A 25,047-nucleotide genomic window follows, 5' to 3' on the forward strand; every position below is an offset into this window, starting at 1 on the left:
TATATAAAAAAATTAGTACATGAGCAAATTGATTTTAACCCAGAGACACAAGATTGCTTAAATGTAATAATCTACACTATATAAAAGGAGAAAAATCATATGATTACTTTATTACATACTGATATAGTATTTACTAAAATTCGACATCAGTTCATGATAATAATTCTTAGCATATCAGGAAGAAAAGGAAGTTTTCTTAATCCAAAAAGGATAGGCACCCCAAAATCTACAGGATAGTTTATGTACATGCACCCCAAATCTATAATTGAAGCTCCTGTCCTGTCAGGGGTCATTCTGGCCTCATTCTAACCTGTGCTGTGCCATTCTCCACATTTAGTTGCTCTTCTTCTCTATGGTTTTGTCAAAAACATTTTTTGATGAAATAAAGGAACAATGAAGAAAATACCTTGTTTATTTTTGAAACCACACAGGATGCCTATAAAGATGATAAGATTAGATTAAATGTATCGATACGATTTTAAGTTACGCATTCTCTTAAGCAAGAGTGTATCAGCATCAGCAGGAATGTGGAATTGGCAAGGAGGGCCAGGTCTAGAAGGACAGGTCAAGATCACACCCTAGGACAAGCTGAAGGAAATCAGCTAATGCTGAGAGATGGGTAGCTGTCATAGGTCTAGGGAGCCTGGATCCAGAGCGCAGGAAAGACACATTCATTTAGAGGCAGGGCTATCGTATGATTGGGAGACAGAGGCTAATTAGTTCTTCTACTCCTTGGGTAATAAACCCAGAAATGTTTTTGGTCTGTGGTTTATCATCACGAGCAGGTAGAGGAAACATTGATTTTCAGCAGTTTCCTCTACCTGGTTCACTACTTTTGGATATCACGGTGTTGCATCATGAGGGTGTTCATAATTTCACGTGAAAACTTATTAATTTCTGCTGGAATATTTTGATATAGTTGTATTTCACAGAAACAAAGCCGATGACGGCATAGAAAATAAAGTAGCTACTATCGCAGTCATCATAATTACTTCTGCACATTTCCTGTTATTTCCCAAGCTGCTCCACCCTGGGAATAAACACGAGTCACAGCAACAGTTACAGAACAGCATCTCTTTGGCTCCAGCCAGCTCTCCCAGATTCCTCCCAAATAGCTTTGGAGTCTCGGTGAGTGTCTCACATGCATGTGTGAGGGCGTCCTCTTGATTACTGCTGAAATCGCCAACAATTCATTCCTCCTTCATCCTGGGGGAGGTTTCTAGTCCCTGCGACTCCACGCGGGGTCCCTGTGTCGTTGGTAACTGGGAGTTCTACTGACACCCATCCAAGGCCCACAGAGCCTCACATCCAGGGCTGCAAAGGCATCCCCTGCTTTTCCTAAGTTCACATCACGCCACTTCACTTTTGGGAAAGAACTGCATTAGTACCTGTTTTCATTAACTGAAACCAACCAACCAACCAACAAACACATCCAAAGAGGATTCCTGCCTTTACGTAAAAAGATAGTGAAAATAGCTTTCAGCACTTGCTCTGCAGTGAGGCCTTATAGAGGCAGCGGGCACCCCAAGCGGAGGGGCCCCCACCAAACTCCCTCCCTGGGAGCTACACTCAGCATCTCAGCATCAAGCTGCCAGAGCTTCAAGTTCTGTGAGCACCTGTGCTTTATCTCGACTTCTTTTGTGCATCTGTTAGCAAGATGTGACCTAAGGTGTCAGAAAAGCATAAGAGAGATGATTCTTTGGGTCTGGGAATGCCTACAATTTTTTTCCATGTATATTAATGGTGAATGCTTCTTTGCTTTGCACCATTTTGGCTCAGGAAAGTTATCATGGGAATGCTGTACTTGCGTGTAGGGGGGGGAAACCTATATCCATCCTGGCAATTGTGGTAATTAGGTACAGCCCAGGAGTGAGTGTCATAAATTGAGAAATGGTGATAAACGAATGCCGTTAATATTTTCTAGTACCCTACTGAGATTTCAGATAAACCACTCCTATTCTTTAGTGTTACATCGATTGCAGTTTCTCTACCTAGGGCCTCTGTGTGCCTGCTGGAGCAGTCTCTCCATATTCAAAGAGTCGACTTTTGGTTGTTCTTAGCATCACTTCTATTTTTCTTGTATCACGGTCCCTTGTCCTAGCAGAAGATAGGTTTTTTTTGTCACTGCTTTACCTTCCATTTTTATCCCAGGAGGCCCCTTGGTCCCTCATGTAGGCTAGTTCAAAGAGAATCCACCCCTCCGTCCTCCAGAGATAACAGATACACCTGATGCCCGAGGGCATACAGGGCTTCAGCTCAGATTGGGACGTAAAGAAATGTGCTCCTAGGACTGTTCCAACAGGAGAGAGAACACCTTAGCACTTTTTGCAATTAGAGCTTAAAAAATATTCCTTCCTGAACGTATAAGATTGTTAGTGACCAGAATAATAGATGTTACGGAAGGTGATGATATATTTTGAAGGAGGAAGGCAGCCATGAAGACACTTCTCTCCCTTCTTTATCATTCTGACTTGGAATGTGTATTTTTCTTAAAGAAGGGTTTAGAGAGTTGGAACCATGCAGGGTTGTTTTTTTTTTTTTTTTAAGTGAAACTTTCAGCTTACTAATAGTCCGAAAACCAGCCATCTTGTATCCTCTTATGGTCTGAAGCCTTTTAACAAAATAGAGGATTTTAGTATTATGTGCAAGTAACTCAGCAATAAATTTCTCCAAAGGATATACTGTAAACTTTTTTTATGCTAGAAAACCAAATTCCCAAAACGCAAGACTAGTTACCTGCCGCATTAAGAAACATGAGCGCAAACAAATTTTATGAAAAAAAAAAATTATGGAAAGCAATTGGCTAGAGAGTGATTACGGAGGTTAATCTGTGTACTAATTGGCTTGTTTAGGACGTACCCCAAACCAGAATCACCAATCATTTCTAGTGTCAGTAAATGATACAGCATTATGGCAATTAAAGAACATGATTCATTTTTCCACAGTGTTTCACATTAACTTAAAAATGATCATTGAGGTTTAATCCGAATCAACAAAAAAATATACAGCATCTAAATGGGGCTTTTACCTTTCAAGTAATTTTCCTGCTGCTGAATGTGTAGAACAGTGCAAGACAGAAGTTCACTCCTGAACTGCAGAGCTTAAAGGATATTCTCGTAAGGCATATGCCCTCCTTACAACCCCCATTTATTTATGTTACAGGTCATTATTCTAGTGAATGTGACACTGCAGTCATTTGTACAGTTACAAATTATAATGTGCATGTGCAAATTAGAACTTTCTTGCACAGAGCAAGGAGCAGAGCTGTATCAGGTGATATAAGAGGGATAAACAAAAGTCACTTGATACAATAAGGAAAATAAATTATGAAACCTTTTTTAATGGGGGAAGTTTTTTCCTTAAAAGATGCTCATTTCTGCTCAATGAATATTTTCTGGCTGACCCATGCTCCAAATGCCACAGGGAGCCAGTGCATGCTGATGGTGCCCGCTGACCACGTGCTCCCCCTGGGCTGAAACACTGACCCCTGAATTTTTTTTTCATGTTTATTTTTTTGAGAGAGAGGAGAGACAGAGACAGAGAGAAAGAGCATGAGCAAGGGAGGGGCAGAGAGAGAGGGAGACACAGACTCTGAAACAGGCTCCAGGCTCCGAGCTGTCAGCACAGAGCCCGACACGGGGCTCGAACTCACGAATCATGAGATCATGACCTGAGCCAAAGTCAGACGCTTAACCCACTGAGCCACTCAGGTGCTCCTGGCCTCTGAATTTTGAACATGGTGACCCTGTCAGCCTGCCCTCTTTTTGAGGCCCGTGGGAAGCCGTTCTCCTTGTGTGCTACTAGGTCTTTGTTGTGAGCATAACTTTTTACCACAGAACACCTGAGGTCCCGAACCAGAGAATCCAGGGTTCTGATGGGAGGGAGAGGTAGCAGAGAAGCAGAACATGAGAAACCCCGCTCAGAACAAGCAGGACTTCCTCTGGGGCTAGCGGAGAATGAAAAGTGCGTCTGGTCACTTTCTCGTCCTTTTGGCTAAGACCAAGTGAAAAGGCGTGTCTCTCGGAGCAGTTGGAGGGTGCAGAGGAGTGCCTCTTGCTTGTGGAAAGCTCTTTAGGATTTCAGAACTTTGAGATCGGTCTTTTGATTGCATTTTTGCTCAGCTGGATGTCTGTGATCTCCTTAGCGATAGATTCCAAGGCTTTATTCTTTCACGTGTCTTCCGGTCCAAACATGGTGCCAGGCACCTGGTAGTTACTCGATGTCTGATGACGATGACGGTGATGATGATGGTGGTGACGCTGTTGATGATAATGATAGTGAAGGTAGTGACAGCTAACATTTATCACCAAGCGTTTTGTTTGTCTCGTCTGATGCAATCTTCACAACAGTTGTGTGGAGGCATTGTTTTTTTCACGTTCAGACGTAAAGTACAGAGTTTAAGTTCCTTGCTCGAGGTCACACAGCTAATAAGTATTAGAGCCGGGGATCGGATACCTCGGCTAAGGAAAATGGCCCAAAAGTACAGATAGTTGAATGAACTATTGAGTAATGTCAGTGGGCTTCCCCTTTACATCCGTGGGCCCCAAAGCTGTGTGTTTTGCTAATGCCGGGGCAGGGTTTCCAACATGTGGGGCCAGAGAATACGGTGTTCTGGGGGCCGACCTGTGCATTGGAGGGCATGGAGCAACATCCCTAACTTCTAGCCACCAGATGCCAATGACAGCCCCCAACCCACGTTGTCACAACCAAAATTGTCTCTGGAGGACAACATTGTTGCCACTTTCGAAGGGCGGGCCTTAGAAGGCCACCTAAGGCTTCGGCTTGAGCGGCACCCATTCCTACCGTCACCATCTGTGAATATTACAACAGCATCACCTTCAGTATCTGTGAGAAGATCTACCTTAGATGCATGGACCATCCTTGGCAATGGCACCTTTGTCTTTACCCTTTAGGAGTTAGGGCATGAGGTAGGGAACAGGTTTTTTAGTTCTATCTTTTTCTCTATGTTTTTTTTTTTTTTTGTCCCCCTTCTGTTCTGCAAGAGAAAGAAGACAAAAACATTACCCCCCGAAAATGCCAAGAATCTGTCCAAAGAAATCACTCTCTGACCCTGGAAGAGGAAAAAGGTGATATTTAGGAGTGAGGCCATAGATGAAGGGTGTCATCGCGGTGACAAGAGTGCATTCCACTGGTTGCAGCGACACTACGAGGCTGAGTCTTGAGGACACAAGCCTGTGTCCTGGGCCCAACGGGAAGTGGGAAGAGGACCCAGTGGATGGTTCCATACCCTCCTCCTATGTTTCCTTAGAATCTCCACGTACTGAGGACCCAGAGTCCGTGATGGAGTCGTAAAACAGAAAGGGTATGTTGGACAGGAGGGCGTGTTTTGTTTTAAAATAGGAAAACCTAGTGTCGGCGTTTGGAGAGCAAAAACAGCTCTTGCGGTTTGAAAATCACCGATAAAAATTCCCAGATGCGTGCCGCATTAAAACCAGATCTCACTGGTTTTTAAAACTGGAGTGTGAGCTCCAGTGCTCACGCTTTTGGAACTTTACGTGACTGGACTGTCATTTAGTTGCGCTCTTCACCATTCTGGCACTGGTACCCTAGACTACTTAAAATGGGTGCTCAAGGCCTCGATAACAATGAAGATTCCTAAGTACTGCAGAAAAGGTTGCAAGGAGTATAGTCTGGTTTAAAGTTATTTAGGTAAGCCCCCCAGAGACGGTTGAGTTTAATGAGGCCAACTCTCTCTATATTTAATTCATTAAAGAGTGATATTAATGCATGAGAGAATAGCCTGTTATGGATTTGTATGCTTTAGGACTGGGCAGACTGTTTTAGTTTTAGTTTTTGTTTTTGTTTTATCCTAGGTTAATTTTAAAAGTCAATTCATTAGCGTAGATAATCCTGATTGAAGAAAATCCAGATTTACGAAATAAACTGGTCCATGAGTTTTTACTATTATAAATATGTTCTTAACCTCATAAAAAAAAAAGGCTGATTAAATAATGCTTCTAATTCATTTAGGATCATGCCATGCAGATTTCCACTGATTCATCTGAGAGGCAGTAGGGATGAAGAGGAAAAAAACAACCAAACAAAACAAAACTAAGGTGGCTGGGATTCAACCTGATTGAGCATTGCTCAATCTTATTTACTCACTGGGAGCAAATCTTTTACTAGGCCCTTTAGGATTTACAGTTTTCTTTGCTTTCAAGAATTGTATATTCTGGAGTTAAATAAATTAAGACATGTCCATTAAAAAGAGGGGTACCTGGGTGGCTCAGTCTGTTAAACACCTGACTCTTGATCTCAGCTCAGGTCATGATCTCACGGTTCATGGGTTTGAGCCCTGCGTTGGGCTCCATACTGACAGTGCAGAGCCTGCTTGGGATTCTCTCTCTCTCTCTCTCTCTCTCTCTCTCTCTCTCTCTCTCTTCCCCTACTCCACTTGTGCTCTCTCTCACTCTCTCTCAAAATAAACAAACTCAAAAAAAAAAAAAGACCAATATACTTTTGATAAAAATCCTGCTATAAAACAGCATTTCCCGAACATTTTGGTCTCAAGACTTCTTAAAACTTAGTGAGGATTCCAAAAAGCTTTTATTCATGTGGTTTATATCTGTCAGTATTTACTATGTTAGAAACTATGTAGAAATTTTTAATGTTTATGTACTGATCCATTTAAAAACAACAAATACATTATGTGTTAACATAAATAACACACTTTTTGGAAAATGTATTTCTTAAAAAAATATTAGTAAAAAGGTGAGTGTTCTTTTATATTTTTGCAAATCTCTTTAGTATCTTACTTGACTGGGTTAGGAGAAGACATATGGATTCTTATACCTGCTTTGCTCTTCAGTGTGTTCTGATATGTTTCAATTAAAGAATAAAAAGACTCCAGCTCCACAAATACACATGTCACTATAAAGAGAGGAGTATTTTAAGAGCCTTTTTGGATAATTATGGATTTGATTCTTTGCAGTGCACCCAAACTCAAAACCTACCTGGATTCTTTTTAAGGCTACAACAGTTTTACCCACCATTGGTTTTTAAAAAATTTTTTTTAAATGTTTATTTCTTTTTGAGAGAGAGAGAGAGAGAGCGTTGAGTGGGAGGGGGCAGAGAGAGAGAGAGAGAGAGAGAGAGAGAGAGACTCAGAATCTGAAGCAGGCTCCAGGCTCTGAGCTGTCAGCACAGAGCCCAATGCGGGGCTCGAACCCAAGAACTGTGAGATCATGACCTGAGCTGAAGTCGGACGCTTAACCAACTGAGCCACCCAGATGCCCCAACCCACCATTGCTTTTGATTCACCAGTGCAAATGTCAACATGGTGAAAAAGGCAAGTAACATTTTAATATTATTATGAAAATAGATTTGACTTCCCAGACCCAAAGAAAGGATCTCAGGGACACATAAAAGTCTGAAGTCTCTACTTTAAGAATTGCTGTTAAGGAAGACCATTTTTAATTGCTGAAAAAAGTCCACAGTGTATTGTTCGGTAATAAAGGGACAGAAATGTCCCATGTTTTAAATAAAAATACAGTCATTAGGAAAACCTGAAAGTGTATATCAAACTGTTAAACAATGGTCGTATCTCAGGATAGAAGAATTATGGGTAATTCATTTTCTTTTTTTTTGTTTATTTCATAGAATCTCCTACAGAAAGTATTTTGTAAGGGAACAAAGTTATTCTTTCAGTGTTTAACGTCTTGAAGTCAAATGTTTTGAAGATTTAAGCAAAATACCAAACCTCCTATGGTCCCATTACTCTAATAATACTATTTTTTAAAGCATTTCATTGTGGTGTAAGAACACGTAACATAGATCTACCCTCTCAAATTTTTAAGTGCACAATACAGCATTTTTGACTACTACCACAATATTGTACAACAGATCTCTAGAGCTTATTTGTTTTTATTTTATGTTCGTCTTAGCTTTTATTTATTTGCATTTACATTTTGAATAAGGTTTTTCACAGAGTGGTAGAAAATTCACTTTCCCTCTTACTCCTGTATGTGGACAAGAAACTTTCATCATAATTATCTATAAAATATTAGCATTCTAGTTACTGGTACAAATTTTGGCTCCTATGGAGATGAACTGGCTAATCTCAATGGTATGCGATGATATTAGTTAATGTCATTTCTTCCTAACAGGAAGTAACAGTGCTTTGCCATTAACTAGGTTTAAAGAAATGTAGTCATTACATTACGACTCTAATAATTTCAGGTCCTAAATTATGCTAATTTGATTTTAATCATTTAGCAAGCTTCTGTTTATTCCTAAAGGTTTAAAAATAGCCGAATATACTTTAATGTAGGCAGTTTTGTTTAATGTGATCGTCCCTGTAACTGTACTCTTAACTTTCAGTCATTCTCAATGTGGTTTATTCCACATACAATTCAGGGCTAATATGGAAAGATAACGGTTTTCAGATTCTGGCGTTGCATTATGTCTACACAGGACGGATTTCTGCTGGTTGGCATTCAGCTACAACCATTTGCCAAGCCATATAATTTTCATTTCTCAGCATCACTTGTATGACGAGCTCTAGACGAGGGCACTTTAACACAGGTAGACTCTGCAGGGTCACTCCCAGGTGGCTTCCTATCAGAAGTGATAAGTAAGAAATAATTGAATGGCAGCACCTTTCCTTTGTTCAGCTTTAGTTCTTTTGGAGAAATTTTACTCTTTCTGTCTATCACAGAGTAAATCCCCCAGACATCTTGTCTACTCTGATTACGTACTTTAGTTCTTAACAATATCTATGTCAAGCTTGTTACCTCCATTGAAACAGATGATTTATGAAAGCTGATGGGTATTGTTTGAGATACTGTGAACACAGGATACTTTGTTTAGTTATTTCCTGCCTGCTCCAAGGTAGCCTTTGCTCACATGCCACTTGAAATATTAGATAAATATTAAAACATAACACGCACACAGGAGAGTCACCCTAGCTTTAATAATTGATTCAGAGGGATCCTGAGTCAGAGGCATTGTTGGCATCTAAACTCAGAGTGTTCCAGGTTGGACAACTTAGTGCGGCAGCCACATTAATGGTTAGGTTGGGGGCACCAGGATGGCTCAGTTGGTTAAGCGTCTGACTCTTGATTGCATCTCAGCTCATGATCTCACGGTTCCTGGGATCGAGCCCCGCATAATAGTGCGGAAACTGCTTGGGATTTTTCTCTCTCCCTCTCTCTCTGCTCCCCTCTCCATTCACACACGCGTGTGCATGCTCTCTCTCTCTCTCCCCAAATAAATAAATGAACTTAAAAAAAAAAGATATTTTCTCTAAGTTGAAGATAGACTTTGTGTTTTGAGATTAAATGGCTTGGCAGACTTCTAGCACAATGAAAGAAAAATAACATATAGCTAGGTGCATCTTGATGAAATTTCAGAACTCCTAGGATAAGGAAAAAAATTTCTGTTTGGAAAAAAAAAAACAAATGGCCTAAGAAAGAGAATTATGTTAGCAGACTCATACCAATTTTGGAATTTCATATTAAAATAGCAATGAAGAAAGTTTTATCCAAGAGAATGGTAATGTCATTGTTGATGAATATGGGAAATAGATCCTCTCATGTATGTACTTTAAGTGAAATTATACTAATTTAGTGCAGTCCTTTTGGAAGATAGTTTAGCAGCATATATTACTGTTTAAAATACACATTCCAGGGGCGCCTGGGTGGCTCAGTCGGTTGAGCGTCCGACTTCAGCTCAGGTCACGATCTCGCGGTCCGTGAGTTCGAGCCCCGCGTCGGGCTCTGGGCTGATGGCTCAGAGCCTGGAGCCTGCTTCCGATTCTGTGTCTCCCTCTCTCTCTGCCCCTCCCCCATTCATGCTCTGTCTCTCTCTGTCTCAAAAATAAATAAATGTTAAAAAAAAAATTAAAAAAAATAAAATAAAATACACATTCCATTTGATCCAGCAGTTCTAGGTTATCTATAGGAAGACAATAGGCCTATGCATAGGATGGGCTTGTACTAGGGTGTTCACTGTGCAAGAGGTAGGACTGGACAGAGACGGGGCAATGAATGTGACCTCATCATTATGTCATCATCTTCTGTACCACTTGCATGACTGGAATAATTTTGTTAAGTGCCCAAGAATTAAGGAGAGTGGCTCCCGGAATGTGTCAGAGGCTACATCCAAAAAAAAAAAAAAAAAAAAAAAAAAAAAGGAGATTAAGCCTGATCTGTTTTGCTAGGAAAGAAATTCATATGATCAGCAGAGAAAAGGTTGAGTTGAATCTTCCTTCTCCAGATTCAGGTGAATTGAAACACTCCGCTTTGAGCTGAAATCAAGCTTAGAAAGTTTCAACCCCAAAGGAAGCCCTTTTGGAAAATTATGACAGAATGAAAATTGGATTATAATGGAAGTCTATCAACTCTATAATTTTATGGTTTTCCAAACAGTGTATCATCTCACTTTGCATTGTGTTTACCTAATTAGATGTGTGAAATATGGAAAACAATATTTAGAAGAAAGCAGAGCCATAGACTTTATGAGATTCAAATAGAATAAACAGAAAAGGTAAATTCAGGTGTCTTTATATTTTAATCATACAAATAATAATCCTGGTGTAGAAAGTTAGCTGGCTCTCTTATTGCTTTCTATCACTCAGATTCTTTATCACATACGTGATGTCAGTTTTTTTTCTTCTTGCAAAAGGCATCAGGCTACATTCAGTAACAGAAGATGAAACAAAAAATATGTTATTCCTAGATTTCTTCTCAGCTGGGCTGAAATTACCTATGTAATAAGGTCTACTTGCATAAAAGGATTTAGAGATGGGAGTCCCAAAATCAAAATAAAAAATATCAAGCAACTTCTCCTTTCCTTAAGTAGCATACAGTAGAATTTTTAGAGGGGGAAAAAGTCCATAACTGGGGGCTTATGGGGAGAAATATGGAATTGAGTGTAAATAGTTTCATGGTCACGAAGTGACAAGAGTTGCCTCTGGCATTGTGACATCATGACTGTGAAGCACACAGCAGGAAGTCTGGCACATAATACCCAACAAATCCTGGCTAATGGGATTTAAATTATTAATTAATTTCAGCAACTTCTATTGAATGTCTGTATGTGTCCATCCAGCACTGTGTGTAGCACTCAGGTGTGGGTCTTTGGGAGGGGAGGGGAGCCAAGGTTGAGGGAGGCTGTCTTGCTGTGCCATTTTCCAAGGGCAAATAACTATTCCACACAAAGAAGTAAAGTAAGCTGTGCTATGACTGGACGATTTGCGCCGTAAGACTTTGAACTGGTACCCGTGGACCGTGGTATCTTTAATCTGGTGTAAACAGGGAGGTGGGAAGAAATTGCATATTCATATAAATTTCTTTCAGCCTATAAAAGAACGTTAAATCCAGAATGTTCTGCTAACCACACTGCTTTTCTTCTTTTTCTTGGCCTTCTAGTTCAGAGAACATTAAAATCTTATGTTTCCTCAATATTTTAGAAAACTATGCCTTTCTATTATTACAGAGCATGAAAAGCTCATTTAAAAACTTTTGTGCTTTTTAAAATTTTTCATCCTCGTTTTTTAAAGACAGAATAAAGAATGAAAATAATGGGTAAGAAACAAAGGCTTTCAAGTGCAAGATGTAGAGGTTTTAATTAAAGGATGATGAAAAAGTGACTAGTCCTCCAAATCTTTAATAAAGCTAGTTAATTCTCCACTAATGCTGTAGGAATTATGCTCTAGTGAGCTGGGACATTTTATTCATAATCAGGCAACATTATGTGCTTTTAATTACCAGTTGTACTTTCATTTGTTGGCCACTATTGAACGAAAAGTGATACCAAATAGTATCCTGCATCGTTTTGTAACCATCCTCAGAAAGCCTACATAGACAGCCTTGTTTGCTAAGAATTGCACGGGTCAAACCGAGGCACCATCTCTCTTCTCTAGGAGTAGACCCTCCAAAATAAATTATGGACAGGTTAAGAGGACACCAACCAACTCAAGGAATTAAAAATATACAGTATTTAGCAACCCCCTGAATGAGAGAAAGTAATTTATAAATCATACATCTATCATAAAGGATTAATACCAAGAATATACAAAGAACTCCTACAGCTCAACAGCAACAGTAAGAAACAAACAACCCAAAACTTCAAAAATGGGCGAAGGACTTGAGTAGACCTTTCTCTGGAAAAGACATACAAATGGCCAACAGGTATGTGAAAGATGCTCAATATCACTATTCATGAGAGAAATGCAAATCAAAACCAAATGAACGACATCCTCACACCCCTTAGGATGACTACTATCCAAAAAACAGAAAATGACAAGTATTGGTGAGGATGGGGAGGAATTGGAACACTTGTTCACTGCTGGTAGGAATACAAAATGATGCAGCTGCTATGGAAAACAGCATGGCAGATGCTCAAAAAAAGTAAAAATAGAATTACCATATGATCCAGCAATTCTACTTCTGGGTATGTGTCCAAAAGAATTTAAAGCAGGGTCTCAAAGAGATATTTGTACACTCATTTTCACAGCAGCATTATTCAAAATAGCCAAAAGGCAGAAGCAACCCAGTTGTCCAGTTGATGGGCAAATGGGTAAACAAAACGTGTTATACACATACAAATGCGGTATCATTCAGCCTTAAAAAGGAAGGAAGTTCTGACACCGAGCGACATGCTACAACGCGGATGAACCTCGAGGACATTATGCTAAGTGAAATAAGCCAGTCACAAAGAAGACAAATACTGTAGGATTCCACCTGTATGAGATACCTAGATAGTCAACTTCACAGAAACAGAAGGTACAATAGTGGTTTCCAGGGACTAGAGGTGGGAGAAATGGGGAGTTGTTCTCTAATAAGTACAAAGTTTTAGTTTTGCAAAATGAGAAGAGTTTTGGAGATAGAGGATGGTGATGGTTGTACAACAATGTGAATGCCCCTGAACTATACACTCGAAAATGGTTAAGACAGTAAATTTCATGTGTATTTTACCGCAATTAAATTTTTTAAATATGTTAATGTACGTTGACATTAAGTGTAAAAGGGTAGTTGATGAAATGAGGGCTTTAAGAACAAAATCAGGGGCGCCTGGGTGGCGCAGTCGGTTAAGCGTCTGACTTCAGCCAGGTCACGATCTCGCGGTCCGTGAGTTCGAGCCCCGCGTCAGGCTCTGGGCTGATGGCTCAGAGCCTGGAGCCTGTTTCCGATTCTGTGTCTCCCTCTCTCTGCCCCTCCCCCGTTCATGCTCTGTCTCTCTCTATCCCAAAAATAAATAAACGTTGAAAAAAAAATTAAAAAAAAAAAAGAACAAAATCAAATTTTTCCCTTTCTTTCCTTCCTAGTATTGATCAGACGCCTTCTAAGAGTCTGTATTATTCTTAACACTGGGGATACTGGGTTAAAAACACAGTTAACATTTCAGAACTCGTGTGGCTGAATATCTCAGGAGAACAGAACCAGATAGTAAACATATCAACGAAAGTGTATATAATTGAATTTCAGGTGGTAATATTATGAAAAAAAAAATAAATCAGGGTAAAGATAGAGCAACGGAGGCACCATTTTTAAAATTTTTAAAAATGTTTTATTTATGTTTGAGAGAGAGAGAGCTGAGCACGCATGCACACACAAGTAGGGTAGGGGCAGAGAGGGGGACAGAGGATCGGAAGTGGGATCTATGCTGACAGCAGCAAGGCCGATGCGGGGCTCGAGCTCACAAACCGTGAGATCATGCATGACCTAAGCTGAAGTTGGACGCTCAACCTACTGAACCACCCAGGCGCCCCTGGAAGGACTGTTTTAAATAGGGTGGTTAGGTAAGACCTCTATGAAGAGATGACATTCAAACAGAAACCTGAATGGAAAGAACGATTGTATCCATGCAGATATGTGGGGGTGGGGGGGTGGGGGGGGGAGAGTAGTCCAGGTAGAGGACCCAGCATGGACAAACTGGAACGTGCTTGATGTGCCTGAACAGCAAGCAATCCAGGAAGCTGGAGCAGAGTGAGCTGAGCACGGAGGAAGAAAAGTGGCCATTCTTTCCTGGCTGTGACAGGACTCAGGCTGAATAGGATGTGAGGAGAGCAAATGTGTCAGGAACGAATCCAAAGATTTGACCTCAACACCTAGGTGAACGGTGGAATCTTCTGTCCACCAAGATGGGGGCACTGAGTGAAATACATGTCAAGGGTGGGGAACAAGAGGTTGGAGCCTGATTGTTCAGCAAGAGCCCTAGACAAATGTGCTCGTCAATGAAAGCAGCCAGAGAATGTGAGCAGTTTGGCAGGTGATGAGTTTGAGGTATCCCTGTGAGGACTGTAGGGATAGGACCAGAAACCTGATCACAGTTGGATTTGTGACAAGACAAGGAGTTAGAAAGAAGGCTTGCAGTTAACTAAAGGGGTCTGAAGGTCGGGACAGCCTTTTTTTGTTGTTGCTTAACCAATTTTAATAACATGACATAAAGCCCCTACACTTGATAGAATAGTTATGCAAAATACATAGATGAATACTCTCTTCTGTTAAAAACATAAAATAAATAAGCAAGACAGGTGAAAATAGGCAAGTTTCCATTCAATAAATGAAAAATTAAAAAAAAGAAAGTTTTGCTTTCTATGTCATTTGAAGAAGGGAAATTGTCATTTTAAACGATATTCAAGTTTATCAAACACATTTTAAAAAAGTATTATAAAATGTTTAACTGTCATCAGCTTCGAGGTTGATGTTGCTCCCGAATTTTGTGTATAACTGAACTTTCAAATCTGCTAACGCCCCCTGAATTGATTCCACTCTGGCTTCTAGGGGATCAATTTCTTCTTGCAAATTTTTCTTTGCTTCTTCTAACATTTCCTGTGTTTCTTCTTGAGAATGGCTAATGAAAACATCCCAATTTGATAGGGTATCATTAAGCAATCATCATCCGCAAGCATGATGTCCTTACAAGCATCTCCTAAGTTTTGGAGTTGTTCCTTTTTTACTTCTATTTCCTCTTTCAGCTCTGTGATTCTACTTGTATTCCGTGCCAATTTGTCTATCTTTTGTTGATCTTCAAAAGTAACATTGACAACTTCTGCAGCCGTCTTCTTCGTGGTGGCCGCCATCTTGGCTTTTTGTTTTTGTTTTTGTCTGAAAATGTCATTTTTACTTAAAGCACAAAAATTGAGACATAACATACACATTTATACATGAAGAAAGAAAACACCAGGAAGTTTACAAAACTATCTGAGTGTCTCAGATACTTTCTAGAGATTTATACTGTGGCTGTGGCCATGGGGGATGGAAAGTAAGAGACAGATTCCATAGGTCCTATGAAGAAAGAAAGGAGACGGTTTACTTGGTTAGAACCTCTGCCTTAAGAACAGTAATGGATTTTTTTTTTTTAAGTTAAGGGTAGTATCTTCTGATTATGCTGATGATAGTCACACCAGGGGCATTGGTTGATGACTGGTGCTTGATGGTTAGATTTACCTTCTCTGGAGCCAGAATGATGCCTCAAAGATCAAATCATTCTGTTATCATCTACTGTGGGGGACCTCAGAGGCTACTGGTATCTGAGAGGGGATGCTGAAGGGACAGGGTGCCTGGTCACGTCTATCAGGGCAACTCTGCATTTATCTAAAGATGATGCTTCATTGAAAGATACTGCTTGAGGAGCGCCTGGGTGGCTCAGTCGGTTGAGCAACTGACTTCGGCTCAGGTCACGATCTCGCGGTTTGTGAGTTCGAGCCCCGCGTCAGGCTCTGTGCTGACAGCTCAGGGCCTGGAGCCTGCTTTGGATTCTGTGTCTCCCTCTCTCTCTGCCCCTCCCCTACTCATGCTCTGTCTCTGTCTCAGAAATATATAAACATTAAATTGTTTTTTAAAAGATATTGCTTGAAAATAGTTTAGCTTCTAAAAGGGGGTTAAAAAGTCACCAGTCTTGTTCACAACCCCTGTTCATAGGATGAGAATACAGACTGTGAAAAAATGAGTGATTTGGCTTCTTCAGATACTCTCTTCATTCTTGTCGTTCTTGCTCTTGTTTTTTTCCTGTTCTCATTTCCACTTTTACAGCTGCTGCAGATTCTCAAGGGAATTCTATCCTTGTAATATTACCACCAGACTCTGCAGTGATTCGGGCAGGTATTATCAACCATCATTTGAAAAATAAGAACCTGGGTTTCCTTAGAATTAGACCCCATTCCCGAGAACTGCACCCAGGGTGGGGCCAAGGAACTTGGGCTTGTAATATGTACCTCAGATGAGTCCTGTACCGCAGGGAGTCCTGAGGCCACATTGTGAGAATAACCAAACTCAATTCTTTGGTGGAGGAATAAACCTAGCAGTGGGTGGGTGAGGAGTTACTGAACTTTGCGGATAGAAGACAGAGATCAAAAGGACTCACCTGAGGATGCCCCATAATTATGATGTGTTTAAGACCCAAATTCTATGTTCTTTCCATAAAACAATTGCTTCCCAAATTCAGGTCCACAGAACAGTGACTTTCCGTACCGGCTTTTTTCTGTGATCCTTAAGAAATGAGGACGATGTGGGGTAGTGTTGTGCTTTATCAAGAATCTCCATTTGGGATGCCTGGGTGGCTCAGTCAGTTAAGCATCCGACTTCAGGTCAGATCATGATCTCACAGTTCCTGGGTTCGAGCCCTGTGTTGGGCTCTGTGCTGACGACCCGGGACCTGGAACCTGCCTTGGATTCTGTGTCTCCCCCTCTCCTTGCCCCTCCCCCGCTTGTACTCTGTCCCTCTCTCTCTCTCAAAAATAAATAGTAGACATTAAAAAAAGAATCTCCATTTATTTTGAGATTCTGTCCTTCCGAAAGTCTTTTGCATTAAAATATCTCTTCTTAAAAATTTTTTCAATGTGTACATAAAATATCCCTTCTCTTTTGACATGATGGTAATTGTATATAGTTTTTTGGGGTTTTTTTCACTGGCATGAAATCCACAAATCTGGATACCTATGCGCTAAAGTCCAGTGTGCCTACCTGAACAGAAAGCATGAGACCAACAGTGGAACAGTGCCCTTCAAGCCCCCATGCCCTGTCCAGGGCGCCAGCAGGATCTGCAGGACGTGAATTGAAAACCACTAATGTGGTGGAAAGTATAGCAGATACGGGGTTGCAAGACCTACATTCTAATCTTACACTTCATCGTTAATTAGCCATGTGACTTGAGCAGATCACTTCATTTATCTGGGCCTATATCGTCATCCAAGATTCTACGTGCTTAAGGGTAAACTTCTGTATTTTGAAATAAGAGAATTATGAGAAAGGACTAGGGGTTATTTGCCTTCCTTACGAGTAATTGATCAACTCTACCATATTTGTGTGAAGCGACTAATACGCTTTTTTTTTTTATTAAGCCTAGTACACAAAAAACTCATTACGCTAACACTAACTAGCTCACCCAGAGTGAGATTTCATTCGAAACAATTGCTGTTCCCTAGTAGTCTAGATCTCTGTGGTTTAGTGGTGAAAATACTGAATTATCTGAATCTAGTTAGTGCAAGGCTCATTTTTTTTTCAATTTCCCTATTTCTAAATAGTTTTCCCTCATACGTCACACTGAGAGGTATATGTCAATGAGCAGCAATCTCTAGACCCATCTTGACATCCACGGTTGTGCTCAAATACTCTGCTCTCCAGATCGTCAGATACTTAGGATTTGATGCCGCTGATGATTCCATACAGTCAGTCTCTGTGCTCTCTCTCGTAAATACTTCAGTGCCACATCAGCTTTCAAACTTACGTTATCATTTGGGGGCAGCCCTCTTTGCGTTTGTAGCATTTATTTTTTTCTCATATTCAACAAGCATGGTGTGACTTTCTCTGTCAGCCCAACAGTGGCTAAGGCCTTGAGGACACAGTCCCAGACTCAGGGAGCTCCTAGCCTAGTAGAGGAGTTAGGCTTACAAAGGAACCCTTACAATGCAGTATAAATGCGGTAGTGGAAAGTGTATGTTTTCAGCCTTTATACTCAAACTCCTGTTCACGTTTGCTCCAAACAATGGCTTTTTAGGGCAAAGTACCTTCTGGTGCGGGCCGGACCTACAGGTCACAGGTGTACTTAGCCCCCCCTTGGTAACCTGCAGAGTCTGCTTAGGGCTTCCCTGTTCATTCGTCCTTCCTTTTTAGGGGGCCGGGGCATGAGAGTGCCTTCTAGGGCTCAGGAACAAAGCCCTCCTCCGGCACCAAAGAATTTAATTTGTGTTCAAGCTGTATAGGGCTAAGAGAAACTTTCCAGCCTCCCTCGTGGGGGTGAGGAGAATCGCAGATGTCCTGGGGAAGAGAAGTTGGGCACAGTCGCCCCCACCCCCCAAGTGGGATTTGGAGCACTGGCCCCAGGTCAGTTGTTAAGCAAACTGAGATGAGCCTCTGGCGGCAGTCTCTGGACGATCGGACTGCTTCTCTACAAAGCTGGTACAGTCCTCCACACTGTGCCTCATCTCGTCGGGTTAGGAGGCAAATATGCCTCCTAAGGGTGGATATCATGTTGTTCTAAAATCGATGGCAAATGTCTCATTTTTCAATTGCTCATGTCGGTAAAACATTAGAGTTTATCAGCTTGTGTCTTTCAGAATGTACCTATAAAACATGGAATTTCGTTGTTCTCTTAGACAAAAAAAGCCTGTTTCCAGACAGTGTACCTGTACTAGTCAGTGTGCTTCCTGCAAAAGGTCGAGACAAAAGTCAGCTCCAAAGGAAAGAGTGGACCAGAGCATGCTATTCTGGGGTTCGTTTAGAAAATAGTGACATGTTCTCATGTTTCCCTTTGCTAAGGAAAAATGTCTCTGGCAAAGTGTATATGCATGGCCAAATTCCTAGAAGTTTATACACAAGAGTTTCCTTCCCTCCTATCCTCCTCTCTCTCTCCTTCCTTCCCTCCTTCCCATTCAGCGAGCTATTGTTTCTATAGCTGGGTATCAATGAGGGGCGACAGAGTGACGGAGTGGGTTCTTCTGAAGGAGACCCACCTTCTCTCCGCGTCTGCCAGCCTGGGTAATTCCAGACAGCCAAATCATCTGAGTAGTTATGTTTTTCTACAGTGAGACACTTGACATCAAATTCTGTTTTTAGAAGCAGCATCGGATAGGTATAATTTAAAGACTTATGGCGAATCTCTACACCCCTCTTTTGCTTCCTCTCTAACACCATCCACCAAGCATTGGCTTCCGTTCTCGTGAACAAGGACATGAGAGTTTTTGGACTCACAGTGGGGTGTGAGTCCTAATTCCAGCACATACTAGCTCTGTGTCCTTGGGCAATGTAGCCTCACTTCCTTCATCTGTTAAAAGGAAGGTAGTCAAACCTATCACAGGGTTGTAGAAAATAAATAAGGTAACCAGTAAGCTGGTTTTCCCTCCCTTTCCCTTCCCTGGTAGGATTATAAGTGAGAGAAAGGGAGTGACTGCATTCTTTCTAAGGTGTGGCTAATAGGTTCAGCCTTTATATTTTAACTCTCTGAATTTATATCACGTGTTATTTTTTTGTTTTTTTTTTTTTTTTGTTTTAAGTAGGGAAGATCTGGTGAATTTAGAAATGATGCCAAAAACCCCTGCAGATAGATAATAAAGGGGAGAAAATGTAGGTTTCCGAATTGGAGAAAGTCGTTTAATTTTGACTCAAGTTCAGATATTGTGATGGTATCTTATAACGTGTCTATGAAAAGAAATATGCTAGTTTAGAATTCTTATGCTAGATCTTTAAAACTAAATCTCTAGGGGCATCTGGGTGGCTCAATCAGTTGAGCATCCGACTTCAGCTCAGGTCGTGATCTCGCGGTTTGTGGGTTTGAGCCCCACGTCAGGCTCCGTGCTGACAGCTCAGAGCCTGCTTTCGATTCTGTGTCTCCCTCTCTGCCCCTCCCCAACTTGTGCTCTGTCTCACTCTGTCTCTCAAAAATAAATAAAATGTTAAGAAAAGAATAAAAAAAAAAACAAAAAAAAACAAAAAAACCCCTAAATCTCTAAAGAATGGGTATATGCAGTTACACACAGTTGGAGATGATCTTTGGGAAAGGATGAAACTCTGCCATGTTATATGTGTTATATGTTATATATATGTTATAGCTGTGCCCTTCACCTTTACGTGTGGTCCATTGTCATTGTTCATCTTCTAAGGTGTTTGCTAAAGCAGTTGGCCATTTGGGGCTCCTCTGGGGTGATTCTCACAACTCTGCTTTCGCCAGGTCAGATTTTTCCTTTATTATCCAATACAAAAATGCCACACTGAAGAGTTTTCACAGCTTAAAATATTTATTAGCTGTCTTAGCTTAATAAATTGTTGGATGTTTGTTTGTTTGTTTGTTTGTTTTGTTTTGATCCTGATGTCTGAAGAGGAAGAGAGTTCCTGAAAGGATTGCCTTTAAAGAGTGACAGTTGGTGCCCTGGGTAAACCTGCTGTTTTGATTACTTGGTTCCTGACACAGAGCCTGCTTCGTCCCTGCCTTTCCTTTGAACCTGACCCTGGCCTCTTCCTGCCCACAGAGCATCCTGCTTGCTGTCATTTCTTTGACCTAAAAAGCCCCATTAAAGCCAAGATGATGTCTTACAATTTTAGGCCCCACCCAGCTAGTTTCTTACACATAGGAGATAAGTCAGTATTTGTTAGAAATTATTTTAGTCTGCGTAAGCTGCTGTAGCACAAATACCATAACATTGGCTGGCTTATGAACAACCTCACAGTTCTGGAGGCTGGACAGCCCAAGATCAAGGCACTGGCAGATTCTGTGTGTAGTGAGGGCCCATTCTCTATTGTCTTTTCACTGTAACCTCACATGGCAGAGGAGCAATGGATCTTCCTTTGATGAGGGCACTAATCTCACTCATGAGAGCCTTGCCTTTCGTGACCCAGTCACCTCGCAGAGGCCCCACCTCTTAATACCATCACATTGAGCATCAGGTTTCAACTTAACAAATTTTGGAGAGGCACAAACATTCAGACCATAGCAATGGTATCATAGAACTTTTAAGAACGTAAATAAACTGTAATTGTGAAATTCTGTAAACAAAACAAAACAAAACAAAAAAACAACTGCCTTTTACTTTAGGTAACTTGCTAGTAAGATAATTGGAACATCAAGATACCGTGTATGTGCAGGGTGACCATTGTATTTAAAGGAATATAAAAAATAACCAGAGACAATACCAGTGAAGAACCTTCCAGCGAAGGTTGCTGGGGAGTGGCTCTAGAAGTTGCTTCTGACCTACTACAGCAGAATTAGTAAAAGGTGGGTATTGTCCAGGGTCATTGTGATGAAATCAGATCACTAAACTAAGGGAGCAGTCAGTAATTAGGCACCGTCACATTTCTAAACTAGACTTCGTTTATTTGTTCAATTATTTAGTGAACTTTTTAAAAAAGCATTTACCATGGGCTAAGGGCTCTGCAGGGTTTTAAGAACACAAAGATGAATTAGGTCCCTGTTCATTCAGGAAGCTCATAGCCCAGTGGGGAGGCAGACACATTAGTAGGCTCTCAAAAAGGCAGTGTAAACGTTCAGGGATGGTGATATTGTGCATATGATTGGGGACCTAGGAGGAATACTGGATCCATTCCTCTAGTCTAAGTCAAGGGCATGGAGAGAAAAGGTGGCTTGTAGAGAAGACAAGGGCATTGAGTATGCGTGTGGGACTGCCAAGTGGATGGGTTATGGCACAAGTCAGATCATATGGGGTGAAGGATTCCTTGGACTTCCTGTGCTTGGTTCTGTTTCCTTTTGCTGACTACCCACCTCCTTTCCCTAAGGCCTGCTCCAAGGATCTGCTTTGTGGTCTGGGGTCTCCTGGTCCTTGTTTTCCTAGGCCCAGTTTGTCTGGCTGCCAGCCAAGTGCCCAGTATAGGCTTTCTGCCAGGTGCAGTGGGAAAATGGAGATGAATTTATGATGGTCTCAGAGCTCAATGGTGGTAGATCCTGGAGAGTGTGTGCAAACAGGTATTGGGAGCAGCTGGAGCTGAGGCAAGTACAGAGACAGGAAATGGGAAGAAATGGCCAAAGTGGTGGCCAATCAGGCTATACAGATAGGTTGAAGTTTTGTTCTTAGGCCAGAGAATCTGTTCCTTATTAGTAGGCAGGTTAAGTTTTTTTTTTTTTAATTGGCATATGATTAATGAAGTGCTGTAGGCTAATGGGTTAGAGGTGATATATAGGATAGGTGGTTAGATTGAGAGAAGCACACACATGTGTTAAGTAGTGTTACCTAATTTATTTTACTCTGTCACTTGTCTTCGTATGCATTAATAGGCATCATGGGGTGCCTGGGTGGCTCAGTAGGTTGAGCGTCCCACTCGATTTTGGTTCAGGTAATTATCTCATGGTTTGTGAGATCAAGATCCCATGTTGGGCTCTGCTGAAACAGTATGAAGCCTGCTTGAGATTCTCTCTCTCTCTGTCTCTCTCTCTCTCTGTCTCTGTCTCTCTCTCTGTCTCTCTCTTTCTCTCTCTTTGCTCCTCCGCACCCCTCTCGAAATAAATAAGTAAACTTAAAAAAAATGCATCTCAGTTGTCCAGACAATACCTTTCAGGGAAACCTTAACACAAAGTTTCCTAACTTATAGGAATCACATGGTTATTTGCATATATGGAACTGGGACCCAGATTTTTGTGTTCTCCACCCATGTTCTTTTCAGACCCCCAGTCATTCATATTCAGTGGAAAGGAAATAAGATTTGGTACAGATTCTTTTTTTTTTTTAATGTTTTATTTTTGAGAGAGAGACAGTATGAGCGAGGGAGGAGCAGAGAGAGAGGGAGACACACAGAATCTGAAGAAGGTTCCAGGCTCTGAGCTGTCCACACAGAGCCTGACATGGGGCTCAAACCCATGAACTGTAAGATCATGACCTGAGCCAAAATCAGACGCTTAACTGACTGAGCCACCCAGGCGCCCCTGATTTGGCACAGATTCTTGACTTCAGTAAGGGGGAGTTTTTCCATGTACTACCTAGAATAAGTAATCTGAATCTTAAATTTAATAAAAAAGATGTTAAAATGAATATTTCATTTGATCATGTTTTCTGTAATTTACTTTTAAGTTCTTGAGTGTGGAAACTGTAGGGTGTGTGTATCACATGTGAATTAATCTGTATCTCAGAGATAGCAAGCTAATATCTGCAGCACCTAATTGAGAATATTCAGTACAGGGTGTTTAGTATTTGAAAGATTAATGAGATGATTACGATAAATGCTTCAGTGATCTTTGTTTCGGATCAGCAAGGGGTATTCAGAATTGTTATTTCCCACAATGGTGGAAATGAATGGCGTTCAGGATTTGTGGATTCTATACCATTGTGTGAGCAAGATGTTAAAAATCTAGGTAGCCAAGTATTGGGAACACTTTTGAAGATAACAAAAACTGAGATAACGGAGAAGAACTTCTCAGGGAGCTGGTTGCCTAACTGTTTTTTGTGCTTGCTCACTATTATGTGCAGAATGTGTGTTGGTGTGTGTGGGAGAATTGGGTACCAAGGTCATGGGAGAGGAGACCTCCAGGTCTCACCTACTAGAAGGAACCTAATATCAGTGAATGATCAGATTAGCTTAGATCAGTTCTCACAATGCATTTCCTGAGAATGAACTGAATGAAAGGAAGGGATGGGCATTTAAAGAAGAGGAAAACTTATTCATATGATTGATGAGTTCTCCTTGGTGAGGAATGCATTCTCTCCGTGGGTTTTATTTGGAGATGCTCTCTCCAATCACGCATAAGGCTTCCTGGCTTGTCCCATAGGATCCAGTTTGAAGGGAAATAATACTGCATTCATTGACCAGCGGGCACAGCAGAGATAATTGGCCCAAACCTACATCCATGGCAGGGGGCACGCACTCTTGAATTTTTGGTCAAAACATTGACTGGACCTTATTTCATAAAATATGGGTTTCATAGAACTGCATGTTTCACATGAAGCTTGTAGGGCATTTTCCTTAAATCACCAAGCCAAAAGCTTCCTAAACCTATTTTCCACCATGAAATATAATTGTGAGGTGCGCCGTAGTCTGCTTTATCTGAAGCACGTTGTTTACTTTTGCGGCGTAATCTGAGCACTCCATCACTGAATTAACATAATGGGTTTAGCCTGCTTTCCTCTCAGGGTATTGTTTAGAAGGAAAAATTAATATGGTCTTTTTCTACTAATCACAAATCCCGTTTTGCATTTTTTTGATATACTTTCTTTGATGTGAGGGAAAAAGTCGAAATCTCTTTTAAAGGCAGAAAAATGTCAGTGAGTCTGTTTAGCATGTACACAATCTAAAGAATGTAAGCTACACAAGATGAGGAGGTTAATATTCCATGTTTGGGGCTGCTTTGCTTATTTGAGAAATTTCATTATAACTCCAGTGGCTTTCTGGGCATGTAAGAAATTCTTACCCTAAGACTATAGAACATTTTGCAACTCTCCTGTTTGATTTCCTAGGCCACTTAGAGACAAATTAGATAAAAACACCAGCTAGACTTTTCTCGATTGCAGGAGCTGAAGAACCAAAGTCTCGCAGCTTCCCCATTGTTCTTTATGTTCTTCTTGTGTGAGAGAATTTTGTTTTCTCCAGATGGCTTCGGCGGTCATTGCAGAGCAGGGAAACTTGATCCTTCTTCAGTAGCCAGGAGAGCAGCGCTCTCAAAATTTCTCGCTTCTGCCAGCTGGAGAGGAAAGGACTGAACTCACAAGCCAAGCTTCGCTTCCCCCATCTGCTTACACATGTATAGCACCAAAGCCAACACCCTTTAATGTGTGCACCTCCCTTTATGCATCAGGAGTGTCCCTGAAAACCTGTGTCTAATTCACATTTTCATAGATCAATAGAAGATTTCCCACTGACTTAAATTATAATTTCAGAGGCATTTTATCTGAAATTTGGATGGCTCTCCAGTTGGCAGAGGCTTTCACTTTCTGCCCTCCAGACTTTCTGTCCAGAAATTAATGATATGTAAATGAACACAGGGGTTTGGAAACCTTTGGTAAATTCTATTACAAAGCAAATAACCATTCCTTGCTTTGAATGCAACCTTTCATTTATGCTGCAAGCATCTATAGAGCTCCTTCTCGCCACTGGACACCTGGAGCAGAAGATAAATAAGTCCCAGTGTGTGTCCTCAGGGGCTCTACAG

At 41.1% G+C, this 25,047-nt stretch overlaps 1 protein-coding gene and 1 pseudogene across 5 annotated transcripts in view; one reads left to right on the top strand and one right to left on the bottom strand.

The window, feature by feature from the left end:
• The window catches only part of ENOX1 (ecto-NOX disulfide-thiol exchanger 1), a 553,951-nt gene that overhangs the window by 233,243 nt on the left and 295,661 nt on the right, over positions 1–25,047 (top strand). The gene's annotated exons all lie outside the window — the stretch shown is intronic.
• On the bottom strand, positions 14,277–15,529 carry LOC122483003 (annotated as a pseudogene).

The sequence above is a fragment of the Prionailurus bengalensis genome, chromosome A1 (genome assembly GCF_016509475.1).
Source record: "Prionailurus bengalensis isolate Pbe53 chromosome A1, Fcat_Pben_1.1_paternal_pri, whole genome shotgun sequence".
NCBI lineage: Eukaryota > Metazoa > Chordata > Mammalia > Carnivora > Felidae > Prionailurus > Prionailurus bengalensis.